The sequence below is a fragment of the Diceros bicornis genome, chromosome 20, assembly GCF_020826845.1.
Source record: "Diceros bicornis minor isolate mBicDic1 chromosome 20, mDicBic1.mat.cur, whole genome shotgun sequence".
NCBI classification, from domain to species: Eukaryota; Metazoa; Chordata; class Mammalia; order Perissodactyla; family Rhinocerotidae; genus Diceros; species Diceros bicornis.
This window is the reverse complement of record NC_080759.1, coordinates 44,839,113-44,862,831: the sequence shown is the minus strand read 5'-3', so window position 1 is coordinate 44,862,831 and position 23,719 is coordinate 44,839,113.

Below are 23,719 nucleotides of genomic sequence, written 5' to 3'. Positions count from 1 at the left end.
AAAAGAATTGATTGAAGAAAAAATATAAAATGTTAATAACTCGATAGCTATCAAATAAATTGAATAGCCAAAGATATTTTCTCAATGAAAAAATTATATATAACACACTATAGATCATATATATGCATATAATATATATGTAAAATGTAAAGTATCTGTGTATATACATATATACATGCATAATAATTACTGATCAATATTCTTCACGAACATAAACAGAGGCATTCATAACCCAATTGACCATATTAGATCATCCAGCAATACATAAAAAGTTCAATATAGCATATATCATGATATTAACATATCATTAAAAGCTTAATGATCATGAGTCAGGTCTGTCCCAGAAATACAAGTTTAAATTAACCTTTGGAAAATTAATCAAATCCATTTATGTATTAACACACAATAAAACGTATGATCCTGAAATAGATATTAAAATTTAATAAAGTTCAAAACTCATTAATGAAAGAACTCTCAGGAAACTAGGAATTAATGGGAGTATCCTCACATAGATTATGGTTATACTGAAAATCCTACATATAACCTTATACCTAATGGTGAAATATTGAACTCTTTCCCAGCAAATATGAGAACAAGGCAATCTTTCACTCTCATACTCCTTTCCAATATTGAACTGGAGGTACTAGCCATTAGATATTTAAGAAAAATAAAGGTATGATATATAAAGGGCAATAACACAAGAAAGAGAATAAGTGTATAAAGATCAGAATATAAGTAAAACTACTACTCACAGACTGTTTATTTACATAAAAATACTAAAGAATATACAAAATGGCTACTAGAATGAATGACACAGAAAAACTTGATTGTATTTTGAAATACAAGTAACCAACAACTAGAAAAAATAAAATAATTCTATTAAAATATTGTGCTTACCAAAAAATAGTTAGGAGTAAGTGTAACAAAAATATTTAAGTTCTCTATGCTGCAAATTACAAATATTGGTAAAAGAAATTAAGGAAGATCTAAACTATTTGAGAGATATATCGTGTAAATAGATTGAAATACTGAATATTGTTAAGAATATTCTCATAAATTTTATATAGAATGTTTAATGCAATATTGGTCAAAATTCCAAAAGTCTCTTTTGTAGGAATTCATAAGTTTATTCTAAGAGTTTTATAGAAAAATTAAAGTATCTAGAAAAGCCAAAGTAATTTTGAAAAACAAGGTTGGAGAATTCATGCTACTTCATTTACAGGCCTATCATCAATCTACACTAATTTAAACAGTGAGTTATTGGTGTAAGGGTAGATCAATAGAACAAAATAAGTAGTTCATAAATAAACATATACATATATGGTGGGTTTTTTACAAAGGTAATCAGGTCGTTCAATGGCTAACGGGGATTCTTTTCATCAAACAGTTCAAAAACAACTAGATATGGAAAAATATGAACTTCTTCCCCTACCTCACACCACACAAAAATAAAGATTGATCATAGACTAAAAGTAAAAGCTAAAGTTATAAAGCTCCTAAAATAACACAGAGGAGAACGTAGTCACAACCTTTGGAGTAGGACAGAGAGAGAACATAAAGAGGATATAAAAAGCATTAAAGACAAAGAATGATAAATCAAATTAATCAAAATAAATAGCTTCTGTTTATCAAAAGACACTATTTATAAAATAAACACGTAAAGTGGCTAAAATAAAATATTCATAAATCATATATTTTGACAAAGCCTTTGTAGGAGCATAGAAAAGTAACTTCTATGAATCAATAAATAAAGACAAACAATCTAGTATAAATGTACAGAAGACATGGAATATTTCATAACAGAAGAGACAAAACTTGCCAATAAGCATGTGGAATGATGCCCAGGGTCACATAACATCAGTGAAACAAAAGTTAAAACCATAATGAGGTAGCATTTCATTGCTATGGGAATTGTATAAATCATACAATCAGACCTGATTGAGAATGTGGATTATCTGGAATTTTCATACATTGCTCATTGAAATATAAAATAGTCCAGAATTTTGGAAAACATTTTGCCATTTCTTGTAAAGTTAACCACAACACTACCTTATGACCCAGTAAACATACTTCCTGGTAATACTTAAAACAAATGAAAAAATATGTTCTCTAAAGTACCTTTACAAAAATAATTATAGAAGCTTTATTCATACTAGTCAAAAATTAGAAACAAATCAAGTATACATCAACAAGGGAATGGATAAAACAGATATATATGTAAAATCAAATATTACTAGTCATTAAAAAAACAAAAAAATAATTTCTGTTATACACAAAGATGGTGAAGGGGGCCATCACCGGGTTCAATGGTCCATAATTCATATCCTGTGAAATCCAGCTCAAAATAGAAAAAATTTCTGGCAAGAAGTTAATTTTGGCAGTATGCATTTACCATGTGTGGAAAAAAAAAATCTGTCTAAGCAAACCATGTTTTCTCTGGGAGGTGAATTAGAGAGAGGCACCATCTAGCAAGTTTTTAAAATTAGTGTTGTCACCAGTTCCTTTTTGAGGGACCTTTCTTTTCTATCTTTCATTATCAAAACCTCCTAATTTCCATCTCCTCTTATGCTCTAAAGTTTCTGGGCCCCAGAGCTACTCCATGCTGGCTCCAATCAGTGCCATTCCCCCCACCATCTCCTGAGATAATACATTTGAGTCCTGTGTCCCCAGCCATGTTTCCACTGCCTTTTGCTATAGAATTGCTATGTCTGTAAAACCAAGGAGTGTTTTTTCCTTATCCTCACATTTATTTCTACTCTGGAATTGCTCTCACCAGATTCCTGAGCTGAAGCTGTGATAGATGTTTCTGAGGCTTGAGTCCTGGGACTCCCCTAAGTTGCTAGAATTGAATGACTTCTTTCTTTTCTTTTCTATCTGATCCAGACATTTGTTTTTCTAACATTCTCTTGCACATTTGATGTTTTGGTGCCTCTCATCATCGAAATATGAAATCGAATCCTCATGTTTCTCCTAGAAGCATCCATTATTCAAACAAATTTTGTCTACCTTTTTCTCTCTCAGTAATAATTTCATCAACAAAACATTTTTCCATTGGTCCAGCCAGGCATAGACTTAATATATAATTATTTTGCCTGGATCTCCTTTAGTATCGTTCATCTATTTGTGCCTTTTTAAGAGGCTTACATCTATAATTTCTCCAACATCACTCAGAGCCCCAGCAATATATCAGTATCTACACCCATAGTAATTCTACCACCTTGACAATACCTAATACTGCTTTAATTATTTTATACTAACCTTCGTCTTAAACTTGTATAGATTTTCTATACGCACTTGGTATAGCTGTTATTGGCCTTTAAGGGTGGTTTCCTAATACATGTAATAATCGAATCTTCTGCCTTTTCTCTAGTGTTCTCTTTAATAGCAGTTTGGCATGACACTTTTTTCCTTTTATTTTCTTAGTTTGGCATGTATATTTTAAAAGTGAGAACTCACTTTTGCTCTGCAACACAAGAAAGTCAGCTGTTTTGGAATCTAAAAGCATTAAATATCATTCTGCCCCCTGATACTAAAAGGGCTCATGAAGACCCTTCTTTTTCTTATAATAAAGCTTTGCCACAGCCAAGCATGTTTAGGAAAAGCTGTGCCTGAGTAGTAAGCTGTGGCACCCTTTACCCTGACATCCTTCCTGCCCTTGGGGACACTCACCTTGCTAAGGTCCCTATTATCCTTGTGCTTTAATAGGGATCTATAAAGAGACTATGATCTGTGGACAAGGCTTCTTTGATCTATAATGAACCACCAAGATCGAAACATCCTGTGGTTAGGTTAAAGGCCCTCATCCTAGTATTGAAAAAATAAATAAATCACAAACATAAGAATCCTCTTGGCCTAAAATAAGCCTCTCAAAACACCTAAGAAAAAAAATAAAGTCCCAGCACCAGTACCATGCTCCAAACTCCATCAAATTCTCTCCTGTGAACCTTGTGCTCTCCTGAATTTCACTATTTTTGCTTTTATTTCTCATTATTCTTAGCCCTGTTATGAAGGAGGCTAAGGATTTCCAGCTATTAGCACCCATCTTCCCTACCCAATTTGTAATATAAAACCATGGAGTGGTAGGTGAGGTTAAAAATATCCACTCGACGACTGAGGGCACAGTGCAGGATTAAGACAGAACTTCCCCTTCAACATTCTCCTCTTCTGCTCAGACCTGATGGATTCAGATATCCTGTAGGAACAGGGTCAACTCTGTTCCCTGTTATTTCCCCCAAATTTAATATAATAAGTTGTTCTACTTTCCTAGGTTAAGAAGGTATAAAGAGGTAGATGGAGGCCAGGAATGTGTTTGGAGAAGAAATCTCTTCTTCAGAGAAATAAAGAACAGAAAAAAAAGACAGGCAAAGAAATGCCAAGTACATAGAAACTAAAAGAGACAGCATATCATCGCAATACCATAGACTAATACAATAGTTAATATCACAAAATATGGAATTTTGGTAAAGGAATGTCAAATAATAGAAATTATCATTGAGAATGTCAGAAAATCACACCAACTAGGCACTGCTGGTTGAAGCATAAACCGTGACAGCCTCTCTGGAGAGCAGTATGAAGGTGTCAATGAAATGAAGTCTGTGTCTACCCTACAACCCAGAAATGCCATTCTTGAGTATTTGCTCTAGAGAAATGTACACTCTGGGTCATATATGTCATGTACAAGAATGGCAGAGAAAACTGGTTTGCAAGAACAAAATATGGTAGATGTATATCCTAGAATTATACAGCACCTAGAAACAATAGATTAGAGGTACATATGGTACCATACACTCATCTTTGAAAATGTAGTTCTCACAATGTAATCTGTGAAGAAGTATAAGTATAATGATGTACACTTGAAATTTATACAATGTTATAAACCAGTGTTACTGCAGTAAAAAGAAAAAAAAGAGGTATGTAGGCAAAGAAAAAAAAATAGCTTTTTATCATACTTGCAACAAATATACCAAAGAGTTAATATTATGAATGTATTTGTTTAATTTTGTTTATATTTTGACATAAGTGAGTTTAAAATTTTTATATAGTCTATATATAGGTATATATTTTCTTATATATATGTGTAAGGAATATGTATACATATGTACACATATATTATACAATCTTCTATTACTTTACAGCTAGAATTCATTTCTCCATCTAGAGACCAGTTAAATAATCACTTTTATCTTCTTCCAGTTAGTAATGGCTGAATTTTACAAATTTCTCTCTTTCCTAAAGACTACTGAATTTCAAAATGCATCTGAAGTTCAGGTCAATGTTTATAAGAACTGAAATGGATAGTGTTCTTCAAGCAAATATCTGAACCCTTTTCCAAGAAAAAAAAAAATGTAGTGCTCAATGAAGCATGAAAGACACAGAATCTATAGGGCCATATAATTTGTGTTTATTAGAACACATAAACATTCAAAACAACACTATCTATTTATGAGGACGCATGCATATCCAAGCATATCTTAAACACAGTAGTATGAAGGCCTAGGAGAAGAAAATAAAAAAGGAGTCTTGCAATCATCTGTGATAATAATTTTCCATGAATCAGAAGAGCATCAATGAACTTCACCAAAGATCCCCCACAAAATAAATTATAAATAACAACCACAAAAAATGATGAATATCCGATAGAAAAATACACCATTGATACACACAGGAAAATCACAGAAACAGAAAGACAATGCCAAGAAATATAAAGAAATTTTCAAAATCACTACTGATTAGAGCAATGCAAAGAAAAACAATGATATCAATTTTTTACCCTTACATTTGTTAAAATAATAAAAATATTAAAATATTACATGTTTGCAAAGATGTCTGTGAAATAATTGGTGTTCTTCTCTGCTTAGAGAAGTGTAAATTTCTGTACTCACTTTGGAAGAAAAGAGGAAAATAATGGAAGAATTAACAGGCAAGTCCATTGCTAGTTCATATCATATACACATGGATGGGGCGTAGGGAGAAAGTGTATGAATAACCATTGTAATTTTGATTATAATAGTGAATTAGAAATACATAGATGTTCATCAATATGTGAACAATTAAATAAGTTGAAGTATATCTACTATGGAATATAATACAGTAGTTAAAATGAATATAGTAGGATATATATTTATTAACATAGAAAGTTTCATAAGATCAGCAATATTTTTTTAAAATTTACATAACAAAACAATATATTATACATATGTATGTAAATGTACATAAAGTTGCCTAGTAGGATGAACGTCATACTAGAAAAAATTGTTATATCCAGCAAGGGGAATGCAATTGAGTTTGTTTAAACAGGACTACTTACAAGGCATTTAAACATTCATATTGAATGAATAAAAATAGAACAAAAATACGATACAACTAAGATGAATTAAATTAAGAAATAGGGAAACAGGTTTAACTTATTCTTCATTTTGTTTTATTGACTTAACTATAATGTATCAAGTAACAATATTTTCTTATGGCTATCTCAGATTACCCCTATGATTTATATGTTCGTATTCTCCTTGTGGTCCTGCCTGTACCACAAGCAAGGATACACATAGTATCCTAACCCATTAATTTACCTGGTGTATTAGTTAGGGTAGGCTAGGTTATGTCTGCATAACAGACAACTTCCAAATCTTTTTTTTTTTTTTTTTTGCTGAGGAAGATTTGCCCTGAGCTAACATCCGCTGCCAATCTTCCTCTTTATTGTGTGTGTGAGCCGTCACTGCAGCATGGCCACTGACAGACGAGTAGTGTAGGTCTGCACCGGGAACCGAACCCAGGCTGCTTAAGTGGAGTGCACTGAACTTAACCACTAGACACCTGGGGCTGACGCCCAAATCTTTTTGGCTTACAAAATCTCAGATGTATTTCTTACCTACACTACACGTCTCTCGCAGGTCAACTGCACCTTGTCTTCACCTAAGAACCCGGCCTGTTGGCACTGCCCAACTGGAAAGAACATGAGTTCATGGCAAACTGTGCTCTGGCTCTTGAAGTTTCTTTTCAGAAGTATCATATTTTTGCTCACATTTCATTGGCTAAAGTAAGTTATATGGCAATCCTGAAAGCATTGGACTGGGGGGTATCATCCTTCCCCAGGGAGGAGCAGTGAATAATTTTTCATAATAGTACAATCTAACATAGCTGGTTTATGAAAGGAGTCTGTACTATCTAGAAATAGAGTTCTAAAATCTGATTCAATTAATTGAGCACTAAAAAAATATTCTGAGCCAGTTGTAAAATGGTTGTATCAATACAAGTTGTATCATAGCAAGTTGACATTAGTTGGTATGTGAGACATAAGCAAGACCACTTGGAGACAGTGATGACAATGCTTTATGGCTGATGGCACAGAGTTAGGAGGGTGATGAAAATCTGACCATTTACTATGGCTATTGGAGAGACTGCTAATTCTTTTATTTTCTGTGTATTATGAAGGTTTCTGGATAATGGATACTGGCAAAGATATACAAAGCTGGACATTAGCTAAAGTAGTGAAAGCAGATTTTATTCAGTAGCTACTGATAGTAGGGGAAAGAACTGAGTTCCGTTCCGATTTGTGCAAAGGGAATTGGGCACTTGAAAGACAACGTAGCAGAGTTACAGTTACAGAATGCAGTCACCAGGGAGTGAGCAGTGGCGGGACTGGGGAGATGTTGGTAAAGGGTACAAAGTTGCAATTAGATGATGAATAAGTTCTGGAGATCTAATGTACAGGATAGTGATTATAGTCAACAATACTGTATTATATACTTCAAAATTGGTAAGAGACTAGATCTTAAATGTTCTCATTATTAAAAAAGAAATGATAACTATGTGATGTAATAGAGATGTTAGCTAAAGCTAAGGTGGTAATCTTATTGCCATATTTAAGTATATCAGATCAACAGGTTGTACACCTTAAATATACACATTCCATGTCAATTATATCATAAATAAATAAATGGAGAATGAGGCTTGAGGGAGGCGGAATGGCAGGGCTGTGAGCAGAGTCAGGCAAGGGAAAATTACAAAAAGTGGGAAGGAGGACTTGGTCCATGTGAAACCCATCTGGGTTTGCTAACCGGCACTTAATGCAGTAAACTCACACCTTCTCACGACTGGGAGACAGGGGTCCCCATCATCAGGTATGGGCTGGAACAAACAGTAAATTATTTTGGCGGCCTTGTGTTTTCTCAGGCAGGCTAGTGTCATCCCAGTGATATGGACTTGAGCTGTTAGACACTGAGTTAGTGTTTGTTTAAATCTATATAAGCTGAGTTGAGACCTAACCAAGACGAGGGCTCAGAGGAGCCTGAGTAGAGTTGGTCAAGGAAAGAATCCTTGTAAATACCTATATATTGAAAAGTTTTCTGTTGTATCGCAGGAAGAAACAAAACAAAACAAAACACTTCCATGACGTTTCTTTCAAAAACTACGATTATTTTGTGATTAAATCAGAATCGTTTAATTATATGGATATGATTCTATATATCCTTGTTCCTCTCTAATTTTCTAAGATACAAAATTCTTTGAGAAAGAGATTTTTCCGTTTTAATAGTTATCTGAGATTACTTATTTATTTTTATGCCTAGTCAATAATCCCCACTGATAGATAACGATCCTTAGTTCTCGAAGGATCATCCTATTATCTGCACATTCCTTTTTTTTCCATTGTAATTTATTTGATTAATTGGCTAATGGTCATGACTTGTGCCATTACTAATGAAAAGCTGGCTGAAGGTAGAACGCTGATAAGTACCTTAAACAATTAAACAAAAATTGAATCAAGTCTACATTTGCCAAAATATTTAGGAGACTATATTTTGCCTCCTTTCCTTAATATGGAAAGACCTCTAAATTCAAAATTGGCCTGTGACCATTCCTGAAAACAAAACAAAGCATATCAAATAAGCAAACAAAAATCAATAACAACAACAAATTTCTTCTTCTTATGTTTCCATTTAGGCCCACTGACCTAAGGCAGAGGAGATTCATGACACAATTGTACCATCCTAGGAAAACTGACACAACACTGAATTACTGGGGCAAGTGTCTGCTTTTTCTCTGAGTGAAGAAAATTTCCTGATCCTCCTTCCCATAATAATTGTCTCCCAGAAATAGAGTTTTCAGAAAATAGCTTCAGAAATCCATCCATCCTGTGGGTTCCTCTGTGACCATGTTAACCTCTTCTTTCCTCTGGCGATTAAGGGTGAGCATTGCACACAGAATGCTGGTGGCCCCTCCCGACTTCACCCACACATTCACTAGCATTCCAAATTAAATACCCTTTCCGTTCAATGAAAAGTTAGAAAGGAATTATATTGTAATGAACTCACATGATTCACACTTTCATAAGGTTTGAAATGATTTTTTAATCCTGGCTACTCTTAGAGGGAAGGAAACCTCCAATACATACATATTTTAGCCCCATTACTTTCAAAGATAGATCTAGTGAAACTCTTTTATCAAGCAGAAATGTCTTTATGTTCAAATAGTCCCATGAGTCCCACTTTAGATAGAACTGAATCTGGCAGAAGGAATAATATTTGTAATATCTCCTTGAAATTACATTAAAAAACAATCCTACTACATCCAGTAAAACACATTCTATCGAATCTGGCTTATATTTTTCATGAAAGAGAAGCAAAGTAGGGCATTTGAGTTCTTAGATGACAATTCCTTCTGGGCTCAAGATTACTCTACTCTTCCCCTTTTCCTTTACTCCCTTCTTGTTACTTTCTTGCACTTTCTCGAGCATTTCTCCAACTTACTCATGTTTGTTCTAGGCCTGAGCCACACAAAATATGACTTATTGACTCAGATGGCACTAAAGGAGAAAGACATTCCTTACCAGGGGGTGTGTGTGTATGAGTATGCCAATCAAAAGTATTTATTTTCATTGTAATTTCGAGATGGAAAGTTATTTACCCTTTCTTCCTTCCGAATTGAGAAACTGACACAAGTAGCCAAATGAAGAGCAATGAACAGTATCTGGGTTATTATTGGTAAACTAGTAAGCTTGACTGCATAGTGTCATTTATACCCAAAGTGAATACGGGGTTCCCTTTACGTTCTAGACTTAAAAGTACATTTTGGGACACAGCTGAGGGAAAGATTTTGACACAACTAATTTCAGGGACAGTTATGGTGTACTTCATAAACCCAGGTGTCAGCAGAAATCATCAGAAAAAAATAACAAATAGGCCTAAATTTCCATGTTAATTCAGTGGCTCTATCCTCTAGTTTATGTGGCCACTCTTATTCCCTGGGCACTCAGAATTGAAAGGGTAAGTAGAATTAAGCTCCCTTCCCCGCAGTATTCTGGGGAGATTGAATTATTACAATAATTTTCCATCTTAATGGACTATATTTTAAAGGATGTCATAATGGATGTTCGTGTAACATGTATCCTAAATTCTATAGAAGAGTGTATTTTAATTAACAATTTCCAAAAGAATAACAATAAAATAAATGAAAGACTATATTCTGTAATGAGAAGATCATTATGTAGAGAAATCCTAATAATTATCAAACATATTGAGATGGGAACAGCATTACGGTTACAAGAATAGAAATTACAAGAAAACTTTTGGTTTCACAGTATTAAAACCAGTTTAAAAACATACTCTAGAATATTATATTTTTGGAAATGTTTTTGCTTAGTAACTACTTGTCTATAAAAACAGTACTCTACGTCTGGGTCCAGTTCTAATCACACATTATTATTATTCACTTATTATTATTCCCTTGAGATTGTAATCAAGGGAAGTAAAACATTTATCACAACTAAGTTTACCTTGCCTATTTGTCAGTTTTTTAATCAGCATATGATTTTTAAGCCTCATGCATATGGTTTTTTAGAACTTCAACTTTCCATTGTATTCCTAAAATAGTCATTTCATTGTAAAAGTTGCAGAGATTCAAGATAATCAAGACAGTAGTTATTTAATTCAATCTTCCCTCAAGTGAAGGAACCATTTCTTCACTTTGCTAGATGTATTATTTCCCTTTTCATCTCTTATTCTTGCCTCGGTGCCCTCCATTATTTCATAAGCATCAGTCCCATGGATGTCTAAATAGGACTATGCTGTCATGACATATATTTAGATTCTTTCTATTTTTCTATCAGATATGCCATGCCCTTTCATTGTATCTTGCCATTAAAAGTGAGGGTTATTTTTATTTCCCCAGTAATACCAAACAGATGGAATTTCTCATTATGAAATTCTTATTAGTTGTGTTTATTTTGCACATTATGCATTAGTGTATACGCTTTTAAAAGATATTAGTGTACCATGCCATCTTCTCTAATATTTCTCCCCAATTTACTGGATGTTTCCATCTTCATTACACATTACATAACCTTCATTTTACATTATTTTTGAGATCTTTGTCTTCTTTTCCAAAATTTTTCCTTTCCATCCCAAGTATTTTTAAAATCATTTTCAATATATTAATGATTCTGGTGGTGAATATATGTTTTTGGTCCATGTATGTCAAAATAATCTTTTTCCCATTATATTTATAACCTAGAATTACTGTGTAAATATTTATTATCAGAAAATTAAGTAAATGATGAAACTAGAGATTAAAAAACCATCAAATAATTACATTGAGAAAACAACTAAAATAACAAGTCATTGATTAAACAATCAAATCAAATATCATATTTAGCAATTTGCAACAAGTGATCGCCCTCATGATAGGGAAAGCAGTAATCTAAACCATCTAACCCATTGTAACGTATGCACTTATGTTAAAGAACTATAATCTGGGAAGCATCAAAGTAGATGCTATATGAAAAAAAAAACTGATGCTTCCTCAAGGAATGTAATAAGAACAAAGTGCATAAATAAGGTGTATCCCTTATGAAAATTTCATTATGTTAAAATATTTGCGTACTTTGAATCACAGATTATGCCAAAACTTTAGACATGTAAACAGTATAAACTTTTGAATAACTCTATTTCTAGATCATATTGTGTTCAAATTCACTGTGTGTGGAATATAACAATAAATAGTTGGGGTTTTTAAAAGCCTACAAACAAATTTTGGTCTGTCAAATAAAATGTATACTAGCATTGTTATTTGATAGACTTTGTTTGTTAAGTGGCTTTTGAAAGATTACTGACAGTCGTGAAATAACTAGTTTTGAAAAAAGGAAAAAAAAAATGTCTGAATATACAACAAAAGTTTCCTTCTTTGAAAACAAAGATTTTCTGTGATTTTTGATCTGCTTCACAATTTTTTCTCTATTCAACTCTTTTTCAGTATTACCAACTGTAGTTCAGGTATAGAATATATTTCCAGCTAAAAAATGTGTGGCTAAACAATTTACCCTTGTTAAATAACATCCAAATTTTACTAATACATTTGCAGCTCTAATAATTCATTTTACATCATTACAGGTGCACTAAACCCCCTAGGCGTGAACTTGATCTCTTTCGTTCTATTTGGCACAATAGCATTTCTTGATTTCCTAGTATTTCCCTTTTCCATTCACAAGAGGCAAAATTATTATTTCAATGTCTCCATCACCTTAATGGGATGTTATTTAAAAAACTGCTTTCTTTCTTTTAATATAATATGCTCTTTATGAGTAAAAATATTACTTTCAGATGAGATCAAGATGATTTTCCCTTATTAGTAATTTTTTTCACTGCTATAGATAAGGATGAGATATAGTATTGGGTTTCAGTAGGTACTGAAATTTTTTATGACAATTATTTAAAAAGTTAGTCAGCATATAAATTACCTAAATTTATTATAAATTATATAAATTTATATATAAATATATAATATAGCTAATTACATAAACTATATAATTTATATTAAATATAATAAATTAGAGAGAAATGAGATCATTGTGATTGTAATTAAGTATTTGCTACCCTGTTCTGAAAGACAGCTGCAGTTTTCTGATTTTGTCTGGAGATTTATCTCTTCTCTCAAAGCTTTGTAGACCTTTGCCTTTTTGACTCAGCTATGAGGGCATCCTTGATCATTTCTTGTAGGGGAGGTCTAGCAATAGAAAGCTGAGAAAGCTTTTATTTATCCATTGTATCTGAAGGATAGTTTTGCTGGATAGAGTATTCTTAGCTTAAAGATTTTGTCTTTCAGTATTTTAAATATATCATTCCATTCTTTCCAGCCTGTAAGGTTTCTGCCGAGAAATCCACTGAAAGCCTGATAGGGGTTCCTCTGTAGGTTATTTTCTGCTGCCCTTAATATTTTTTCTTTGTTGTTGACTCTTGCCAGTTTTACTATTATATGCCTTGGAGGAGGACTTTTAGCATTGGTGTAATTAGGTGTTCTATTGGCTTCATGGATTTATAAGTCTGGCTCCTTCCCCAGGTTTGGGAAGTCCTCAGCTATAATTTCTTTGAACCAGCTCTCTGCTCCTTTTTCCCTCTCTTCTCCGTCTGAAATATCTAGAATCCTTATATTGCTTTTCCCAATGGAGTCAGATATTCCCCAAAGAATTCCTTCATTTTTGTAAAATCTTAGTTCTCTCTCTTCCTCCACCTGAAGCATTTATGTATTTCCATCTTCTAAATCACTAATTCTTTCCTCCATAATGTCAGCTCCATTCTAGATTATTTTTTATCTTATTAATTGTGTTCTTCATATCCAGAATTTCTACTTTTTTTTTTTTAATAGTTTCAATCTCTTTGGTGAAGTATTCCTTCCTCTCAATAATTTTATTCCTGAGCTCATTGAACTGTCTTTCTGAGTTTTCTTGTAACTTGTTGAGTTTCTTTATGATGGCTATTTTGAATTGTCTGTCATTTATATAGTAAATTTCTGTGATCTCAGGGTTGGATTCCAGAGACATGTCATTTTCCTTCTGCTTTGAATTGTTGCTGTAGTTTCTCATGGTGTTTGAAGAATTAATCCTTTGCTGGCACATTTGTGATAGTATCAGGTCACATATTCCACCAGCCACCACTGGGGAGAAGCAAGAGCTGTGATTCTAATCCCACTTCATCTGCTGAAAGTTGTGGGGGTACAGTGGGTGCTCCCCCCAGCCATGAAAGCATTCGCATGCAGGCTCAGGCCTGCCCCTGCCTCTTCTTACAGTCGCACTGAGGCATGTTGCTGCTCGTGAGGCCGCAGCTGTACTATGGGCTCTCTCATTGGCCTGGAAAGCATTCGTGTGTGTGCATAGATCTGCTGCCGCCTCTTCTTATGGTCATTCCAGCTACTGTGCTTGGTGGGCAGGGCTTCTTTGTAGGGTCTGAGCCTGGGCCACTCATTGGGACCACAGTGTCACAGTTGACTCTCCCACCAGCCAGGAAATTGTTCATACACAGGCTCAGGGTTGCCGCTGTCTCTTCTTACAGTCACACTGAGGCACATTCCCACTTGCAGGATTGCAGCGGCACTATGGGCTCTCCTGCTGTCCAGAACAGCATTCGTGCACACTCACAGGGCTGCTAGGGAAGCATCGGGGAGTTCTCACCTGTCTCCACTATTTCCTGGGGGCCCAGTCCATCCACCTTCAGATGTATAGCTGCATGGGTCTCTCAGGCATCCTGTTGTGTTGTGTAGGTATCCTCCATTGGCAATGAATGTCCATTTAGTTGTAGTTCAAAAGGAGAGAGATAAGGGAACAGTTCGCTCAGCCATGTTGCTGACATCACCCCAGCTCACTTCTTGTCTCTTCCTATATTCATTTTCTTGGAGATTGCATTCCAACATGTGGATTTATGTACTATCTGTATGCCAGTGAATTGGGGATATAATAAATCACTTCAAAATACTGTGGTGAAAAAATAATTGTTATCTCTCGTGGCTCAGACTGGCTGACTAGACTCAGTTGAATAGTTGTTATTTGGAGTCTTTAATGCAATTGCAGTTAGCTGTCAGTAGGATTGGCTGGTGTCATATGAAGGCTTAATTGTCTTTTTCACTCATATGTTTGGAGTCTGGGCTGGTATGGCTAGAACAACTAGGAGCTGTGCAGACATCCCCTTCTCTCCATGTGGAAACCTTGCAGTTCACAACGTAATCTCAAGTTAGTCAAACTGTTTATGTGGCAGCAGGCTTCCTCCAGATCAACTGTTACAATAAATCCTAGTAGAAGCTAAAAGTCTTCTTCTCATCTAGGCTTGAAAGTCATGCATCATCACTTTGGCCACATTCTATTGGTCATACATGAATCTCAAGATCAGCCCAGATTGAAGAGGAGGAGACTATCCAGACCATAAATACAGGGAGATGTGGTTCATGAGATGGGAGACATCTTTGGGAATTACCTACCACAAACTTCAAATTATATCTCCTTCCCTTACTCATTGCTATAAACTGAATTATGGTCTGTCAAAAGTCATATGTTGAAGCCCTAACCCCCAATGTAATGGTATTTGGAGATGGAGCCTTTGGGAGGTAATTAGGTTATGAGGATGGAGCTCTCTTGATCAGATTTTAAGAAGAGACATAAGGGAACTCTCTCTCTGCAATGTGAGCATACAGTGAGAAAGCTGCTGCCTACAAAACAGGAAGAAGGTCTTCACCAAAAACTGAATGGCTGACACCTTGATCTTGGACTTCTAGCCTCCAGAACTATGAGAAATCAATTTCTGTTGTTTAAAACACCCAGACTGTGGTATTTTATTATAGTAGCCTGAGCCAAGATACTCATAAATGCTGTGCTCACATATTCTGCTATTTACCTACAACGGATATCTTTTAAAGATTTTAAGTTCAATATGCTTCAATGTGAACTCCTAGTATTTCCTCTAAATTATTTTCTGTCCACAATCTTCCCCAATTTAGTTGACAGCAGCTCCTTTAACCTTCCAATCACTTTGTCTCAAAATCTTAAAGACATCCTTAACTCCCTTTGTTCTTTCATAATATCTCATTCAATATTTCAGGAAACCATGTTATCTCTACCTTCAAAGTATATTAAGAATCCAACTATGTTTCATCTCTTTCACTCCAACCTGGTATAAGCATTGAGATTTTATCATCTCTGGTATGGATTTACTGCAGTAGTCTTTGAATAATTCCACTGCTCTGATCTTTTCCCCTGTTGTCTATTCTCAAAACGGTAGCCAGAGGGATCCTGGGAAGCCACAATTCAGATCACATCTCTCCACTACACAAAGCTCTGAAGCAAAAAACAAGTCAAAATCTTTACAGTACCTAGATGGCTCTAGGCAATTTAACCCCCCATTCCCTTTTTGACATCATCTCTTCTATTCTCTGCCTCTGCTCAGTTCAGCCTCACTGACCTACGTGTTGTTTCTCCTGTACCTCAAATCTTTGCAATGTCTTTTCCCTCTCTCTGGAAAGTCCCCGCCCTATATTGGCATGTATACCTTTCTCAAATATTTTCAGTCTGTGTTCAGGCTTTCTCAAGATATACTAGACCAGACTCTTTAAAATTATTAAACCTCAGAATTCTTGTGCCCTAGTCTACAGTTTCTGTAACATGTATTACCTTTTCACATACCTTATAGTTTTCTTTGCTATGTTTTTTTGTCTGTATCAGACCTCTAGAATGTGAGATACATTAGATTAAGGATCTTTGATTATTATCTTCATCGCTTGAATAGTACCTAGCACATAGTATGCATTCAACAATACTTGTTGCAATTTGTGAATGTTTTCTCAAATATCCAAGGAAAAACTGACACTTAAGGAAAGTCTATGTGTGTGTAAGAGCATGTGCATGTGTCAGAGAGTGTGTGTGTGTGTGTGTGTCTAGAAGAGTAACTTGCAGGATAGTGGAGAGCAGATATCAGCCTTGGCATATTGCACACAGGAAGGGATCTTCCTCACACACACAAAAAAAGAGTTATGTTAAAGTCTAAAGAACAAAAGGGAATTATGTAGCTGTGAAGAATGTGGATTTTAATATTTTAGACAATCCATTTCTTGTTGCTGGCACCTGGATTGTAGGAGATAAGATAAAATAGATGCAGAGGAAGGCTGCAATAGTCAATGTATGCTAGACATTAAATTTTAAGCTACAATTTAGGGACATCATTCTACTAATCCCCCTGTATATTTAAAAAGGTAATTTAAATAGCAATTTGATAGAAAGAGTTTCCAATGGTAACCCCATACTCATCTATTGGCAAACACTGGATGGCACAGACATAGCCTCAAGTGAATATAACAGGGAGAAATTTTGACTTGAGTTTTATGGAATAAAATCCTGCTAAACAAAAGAAAAGAATGTCATTTTGAATTATCACAGTAAGAGCATAACTCTGGAAATATTTTATTAGACAAATAACAGGCAAATTTTTGAGAGAGTATTTAAATATTATTATGATTCAAGAAGAAAACTTCATAAATTGGATAAAGAAAAGTTAAATTGAAAGGAAAGTCTAATAAAATTAAACAGAAGTTTGGAGATAAAAGGATAAGTGTTGCAATACCTGTGAAAGACACAAAATAGAGATCCAATCTTAGAATTGTACATTACAGAAGATTCCAGAGTAACTAGAACAGAGGTTATTAAAGAATATAAGTAAAACATTCTAGCCTTTATAGAAGACTGAATAATATAGACCAAAACTCTCATTAGCTTTGAAGGAAAAAAAAGTCATTCACGTGCATTCATTCTGATAATAATTTGCAAAATTATCGATAAATAAAAATATTTCAATTATTGAAAGGGGAAAAACATTGAAAAAGAAAGGTTTTTTCAATAAAAGAATTAACAAATATAAGCAAATCATAAATCAAAATGACCTTAGTGTTTCCTTCTGAAACACTATGATTTAGATAGTGTTCCCTGGTTATGAGTAAATAAATCTGATATTAGCAAAGACGATTGATCTGAGGAAGAGAAAGCATAGTCAACATGAAGAATCAAGAGGGTAAAGACAATTATCAGGAGTTACTATGAATCACAATGGATGAAACAGAGAATATGAAGTAAGAGGGATGAGCTGAATTTGATGGCGTGACTGCTATCTGTCCCTGAATATCCATTTTCTGCTTCTTCTTTCAAGATAGAGAATTTCCCAATTGTTAGCTAGACTTCCCATTTACACATTCTGTTTCCTTGCTTTCATTTCATTTAGCTGTGGGTTGGAGACTAAGTCTGGGACAAGGGGATGTGAAAAGAGTGATGGGCAATTTCACATGATTTACTTAAACACGAAGTTGTTGGCCCTTGAATTCTTTTCTTTCACATTTCACAGTCTGAGATAGATAGGAACATCTCTGAAACTTGAACGATGCAGATCAGGGAAACCTTTTGAGAAACATTTGGACAGAATAATGAAAGGGACCAAATTCTCTGAAAAAGGACTGGACCAGAACCAAGTACAATATACTTCTATCTTTTTCAACCACGGTCTGTTTGCCAGCTGCTGTTTGCTGTTTGTTTTGAGGGGTATATTAATGCAGTATTATAGCCTATACCATAACTATTACAAGGTTCTTACAAGCCTTGGGCTAGATTTAGCAAAAGTATTAAAGAAGTAACCAGAATAGTAATACTATAGATTTGTATATCAGAAAGGTCTGTCTGACTGTAGAGTGGGGATCCAATTAAATAGGACAACTTACTAAGGAAGCTGGTTTACTAATACAGGCAAGGTAGGTTTGTAACTTGGTAAATGAATGGTGTGGATATGATTCACTTATGAAAGGAGCAGTGAAAGTGGAAAAGGTTTTGGAGGAGGGAAACATTAAAGTTTTGGGGTCTGTGAGGAAGCTAAGTTGTCCAGGAATGCCATAGGAATACAGGTGTGAAGTCTATGGTATGTATGTTGAGCATTCACATATTATCAAATGTTCATTTAATTGAAACCACAGAAGAAAATAAAATCACACAGCACAGCGATAACGTGAAAAATGAAAGCATAAGGCGGCCAAATTAAGAAAACAAAGAATGTCAACATTGGTGGTCCACATAAATGAAAAAGAGATGACAAAAAGTTCTGAAAATGAGCACCTACTAAGAGGAAAATCAAAATAAAATAAAAATTAAAAGAATGCTTCAGGAAGAATAATGTGGTCTATAATGTCAAATGCTGTTTAACGGTCAATGCAACTGGCCATCTAAAAGTTTCCCTGAAGTTAACACAACAGAGATTGCTGATGACCTTAAGAGGGTGGTTTCAATGGAGAAGTAAGGTTGATTGTCAAATTATTGTAGGTTAAGAAGCAAAAGGAAGACAGATTATTTGAGATTCGTGACAATCCTTTCAATCCCAAATGAAAGGATTGTATTCATCTTCCACCTAACTTAAAAATCTAGAAAAGAACTCACAACAGAGTGGGCATGAACAAAGAGAAAACTGTGTCCGTTAATATCGGTATAGTGGAATGCATCAAGCTAACAAATTTCCTCAATCAAATGTTTCCAAATCTTCTCATTAATGTACTAAAGCAAAATTTTATGCATTCAGGTTAAATCATATGGTGAGATCCATATTCCGAAAGCCAAGGCCTATCGTGTTACTCTCCTGCCCAAAACTTTCAAGCGATTTTCCATTGACTTTAGAGCAAAACTAAAACTCCAGTTTGGCAATTGAGGCTCTCCAGAATATCTTTTCATCCATATAATTATAGAACTTCATTTCCAAACATTTCCACTTATTTGTCTGAAGGTTATATTAGCCAAATCAAAGCATGTACTTTTTTACTTTCTTTCTGAAATTTTCTGTTTATGTGATGAACTTTGATTGAAAACAGTTGCCCCAGTTTTTACATTTTAAAATCATTACTTTCAAATCCCATATTGTATTGACCTTAAATTACGGTGGAGGGATGAAGCAAAAATGTTTTTATATACATGGCTCTTTGTATTTCTGGATATATATATACACACATACATATAGAGAGAGAAAATTTTCAAAGGAATGTGATCACTCTTTTATTTTACTATGGTAAACTTCTATTTGCATATGTACAGAAATGAATCCATATTCTCGGATTTATTAGAAACTAGGATTTTTGCCAGTTTCTAGAAAATGGAGTGAAAGCACTCAAATACTAAACAAAAGTTTTGTTGAGATAATTCTTAAAATATTAACCTGTTTTGCTCTGGTAAATGTTACGGAGTGAGAGATGTCTTATCCGTTTCCCATCTCAAAAATATAGTCAAGCCATTGGGCTCTAAGACATGGACCATTGCCAAAGGCAAGGTTAGAATGGAGAATAAGAGGTACTTGTGTTTCAGTGATGTCCTGAAGAAGAACCACTGATGTGTAGGCCAATCAAGGGAAAGAGGTTCAAGAGTTTGGAGGAGATAGAGCTAGCACAATCCAAGAGAGAAATATTGAAGTTGGAGATAGTCAAAAATGGGGAAGCTGTGATGGAAAGACAACAGTAGGAGTTTGCAGCCTGTTTGAGAGTTTGATTGCTCTGATAGGCTGGACTATCTGTCACGGCCAAAGAAAAAAATATATGGCATTGAAAAGGCAGAACCAATCATTTTTCAATGTATCACTCATATGTCAACAATGAAATCTTAGTGATCAGCATAATGAATGGAAAATATTTTTCTCATTCCCCAATTTTCTTGTGCCATTCTAGAAAAGAAATTGACCTCTAAATGTAATCAAGTGAAATACCACAACTCTGAATTGAAGGACTAACTAAATATATCTAAATTAAAATATTAAATTAATACTTTGACACACAAATATACAAACAGAAACATTTGCATCTATTTAAGGTGTGACCCTTATTCTTATAACCTGAAATTGGAATTTTTTTAAATGGGCACACTATATCATATTCCCAAATAATTATAAAACTCTTTGTATTATTTGATTCCAACATACCTAAAGGTATAATTCTTTATTGAAAATGTCTTACTTATGGTTTATCAGAGATTTTTGAATAGAGTTGTGAAACTGAAATATACTCTTCCTATGACAGAAGATTTTGTATTTGCAGCTGCTAACTCGAGTGCCAGGATTCGTAGTATTCCATGGCCATTCATTGTGGAGTAGAAGTCTATTCACGTTGAGTGAATTTTAATTAAAGTTTAGTTGTCAATGGTTGTTTAATGATTCCTGCCATTTTGCAGATCTCAGTTTACAGAGCTGCAAACAAATATACAAACAAAAATTGTGCCAAATCTGATCTGGGATGTACTACGTTGCGTAAATATTTAAACTCCTTTGGGAAAGAATTTTGCATACCTGATAAAATGCTTAGGTAACTTTCTAACAAGGTTAATGGGATGAAGAAAACTTCTGGGAGTCTAATGATTGACAAATTCAGCTAATGTGAACCACATGTCTTATTTTATTCAAATATATTTTTCCTTTGTTTTTAATGTAACAGTCATTAACTAAAGTTTCTCTTCTGTAGACATCCTTATGAAGAAAGGAAATTGTAATTGGCCTCTGGAGTTCTCTTTTTGGCAGCATGTTTGAAATAAAACTTTGACATTGTTTGTAATTATCCAAAATTTGTTTGTTTTGTTTTATTTGAAGCAAGAGCAGCATTCAATAAAGCTTCAGTGAACTGTGACTAAAACTGGAACATAAGGAAACCAGGAAAGAAATGTTTGGAAACTTATGTACAAATAATTACATTTTCTACTGGTGTGATTATGTTACATTACACAGTTTCTCTAGTCAATTGTACAACTTCCCCAAAATACTTTGAGTATTATATAATATAAACGTAATTCATATGAAAATGAGAATATTTAAAATATTTTGGGTGACATGGTACTATGTTCTGTCTGATATTATAGTTTTATTGTGTTTAAAGTATTATAGATATCAGCATGTCATGTTTCTTTTCAACACATTTTTTAAAAATCTTGATTTAGCTTAATCCCAGAATAGAGGTCCCAGATTCTTAAATACTTAGTATCTGTAATAAACAGGGGGAAATTTTCATTCTCAATAGAGGAAATCATGAATAGTTATTGTAAAGGCGGACCGTAAGGGTGGATCTTGGGATTTTGTTGGTGTTCTGGGAGGAAGAACTTGTCTCCGTTTTCTTGGTCTTTTAGATTTCAGTCCTGTACTTTCTTATAGCCTAAAGGGTAGCATTTTCCATAAATAGCAAGAGACTTTAATAGCTGACTACTTATTATTTAAAAAATAAAAGCAAGAAAACAAAACACCCTCCCAGATTCATAAGAGGTGGTCTTCATGACGGCTGCATCAGAAACTACAATTTAGGAAAACATCTTAGTAGCTGCATCCTTGCAAGATCTTTTACTGAATTCTCCAAAGATTTTAATTGTCTTCTCTTCCTAATTAAAACAAAACTTACATAAACGTTTAGCCTTAACACGACTAAAGGCAATAGCTGTATATGGCCTCATATTTATTTGAGTGAAGGAAAATGGAGATGTCATTTTGAAACTGACAAAATATTTTCTCTTAAACTCTTTGCTAATCAAACATAAATAGATTTTGTTATTATGAATTTCTTTATATCACCCTAATTGGTTAAGAGGATGAGATAAACTCTGTTTTTCCTTGTAGGGCAAGAATCATCAGAAAAATTGTATAACTTTGATGCTCCTTTTCCACTAAGTGTGATGAATGCCCTCCACTGAAAATGCATTAGAAGAAAGCCCTCAACATATGTTTTCACAGATTGTTTTAATTTTTGTTTGGTTTTGTTGTTAACTTTCTTTTCAGTCAGACTTTTTTCCCCCATTGGGGAATTGATTCCAACTGCAGGCATCCATTAAAATAAAGGAGCCCAAATGAGAAGGGGCTATTTAAATTCTCATAGGTACCTAGCCAAACTTGTCTTTCATTGTTATTGTTGTTTTATAAAGGGAGAAGGAGTTGTTAAAAAGGATACTTCTCTTTCTGAAATTTTTGGCTGTACCTGAAATATTGATGAAAGGAGTTGAGAGAAGGATTTTTCCCCTTTGTGTCCAAAACGAAAAAAGAGAATTATGCTTGTATATAAATAAGTGAGAGGTACAAAAATTGCACAGTACTGATTATATGATTTTTTTTTCTTTGACTTTACTTTCTGAGGGCTGAATTTCAAGAGAACTCAAGAAAAACAGAATTAGAAAGTTATAGTTAAAATAGCATTCACTTAGTATGGAAACCCGTTTTTGTCTGTTTTATTTCTAAAATCAATGTGTATATGTAACATTAAAAATGCTTAAATATGAAAATGAACTAGTTCTTAAAATATGAGTACATGCTTTCCTTGGAATTTACCACAACATATTGAATAGGAGAAAATCGTTGTGCATTCTTTTATAAAACTCAATGATGTATTTGCCACCACCTTCAAAAAGTTTATGATGGGGAAAAAGAAGTTAAAGACCTTTTCACAGCTTTCATAAAAATTGCTTTATAGAAGTGTGACCATAAGGAGATATAAATACTGTAAAGAAAGGGAGTCAAATGGTACATTTTATAAATAGAACCAACAGCATCATACATTTATGGGATACTGCAAATCATCTGAATTTTAGCTCTCAGAAACAATAATCATTACAATTTTTCAACTCAGTATTACCCAGTAAAGTAGTGTTGTTTTATTTTAAAAATATGCTCGCTTTTGTATACTTGTCAGCTTCTTTCAATATTTTCAAGGACAGAGTTAGTGCTTCCATCTACAGAAGAAATTCCTGGGCAAAAATATGTACATGGATGTGACATGAAAGTCAGAACATTTCAGTCATTAGAATTATTCTCTGATTGTTTTCTAGATTTGATATTTCAAATTTAAAAAATGATTCAGTTGAAATTTTTTTAAACCACTAATGTTCTCTTGTTTGCAATTTACACAGCTGTTTTAAAACATATCCATTCCTTTGTGTTAC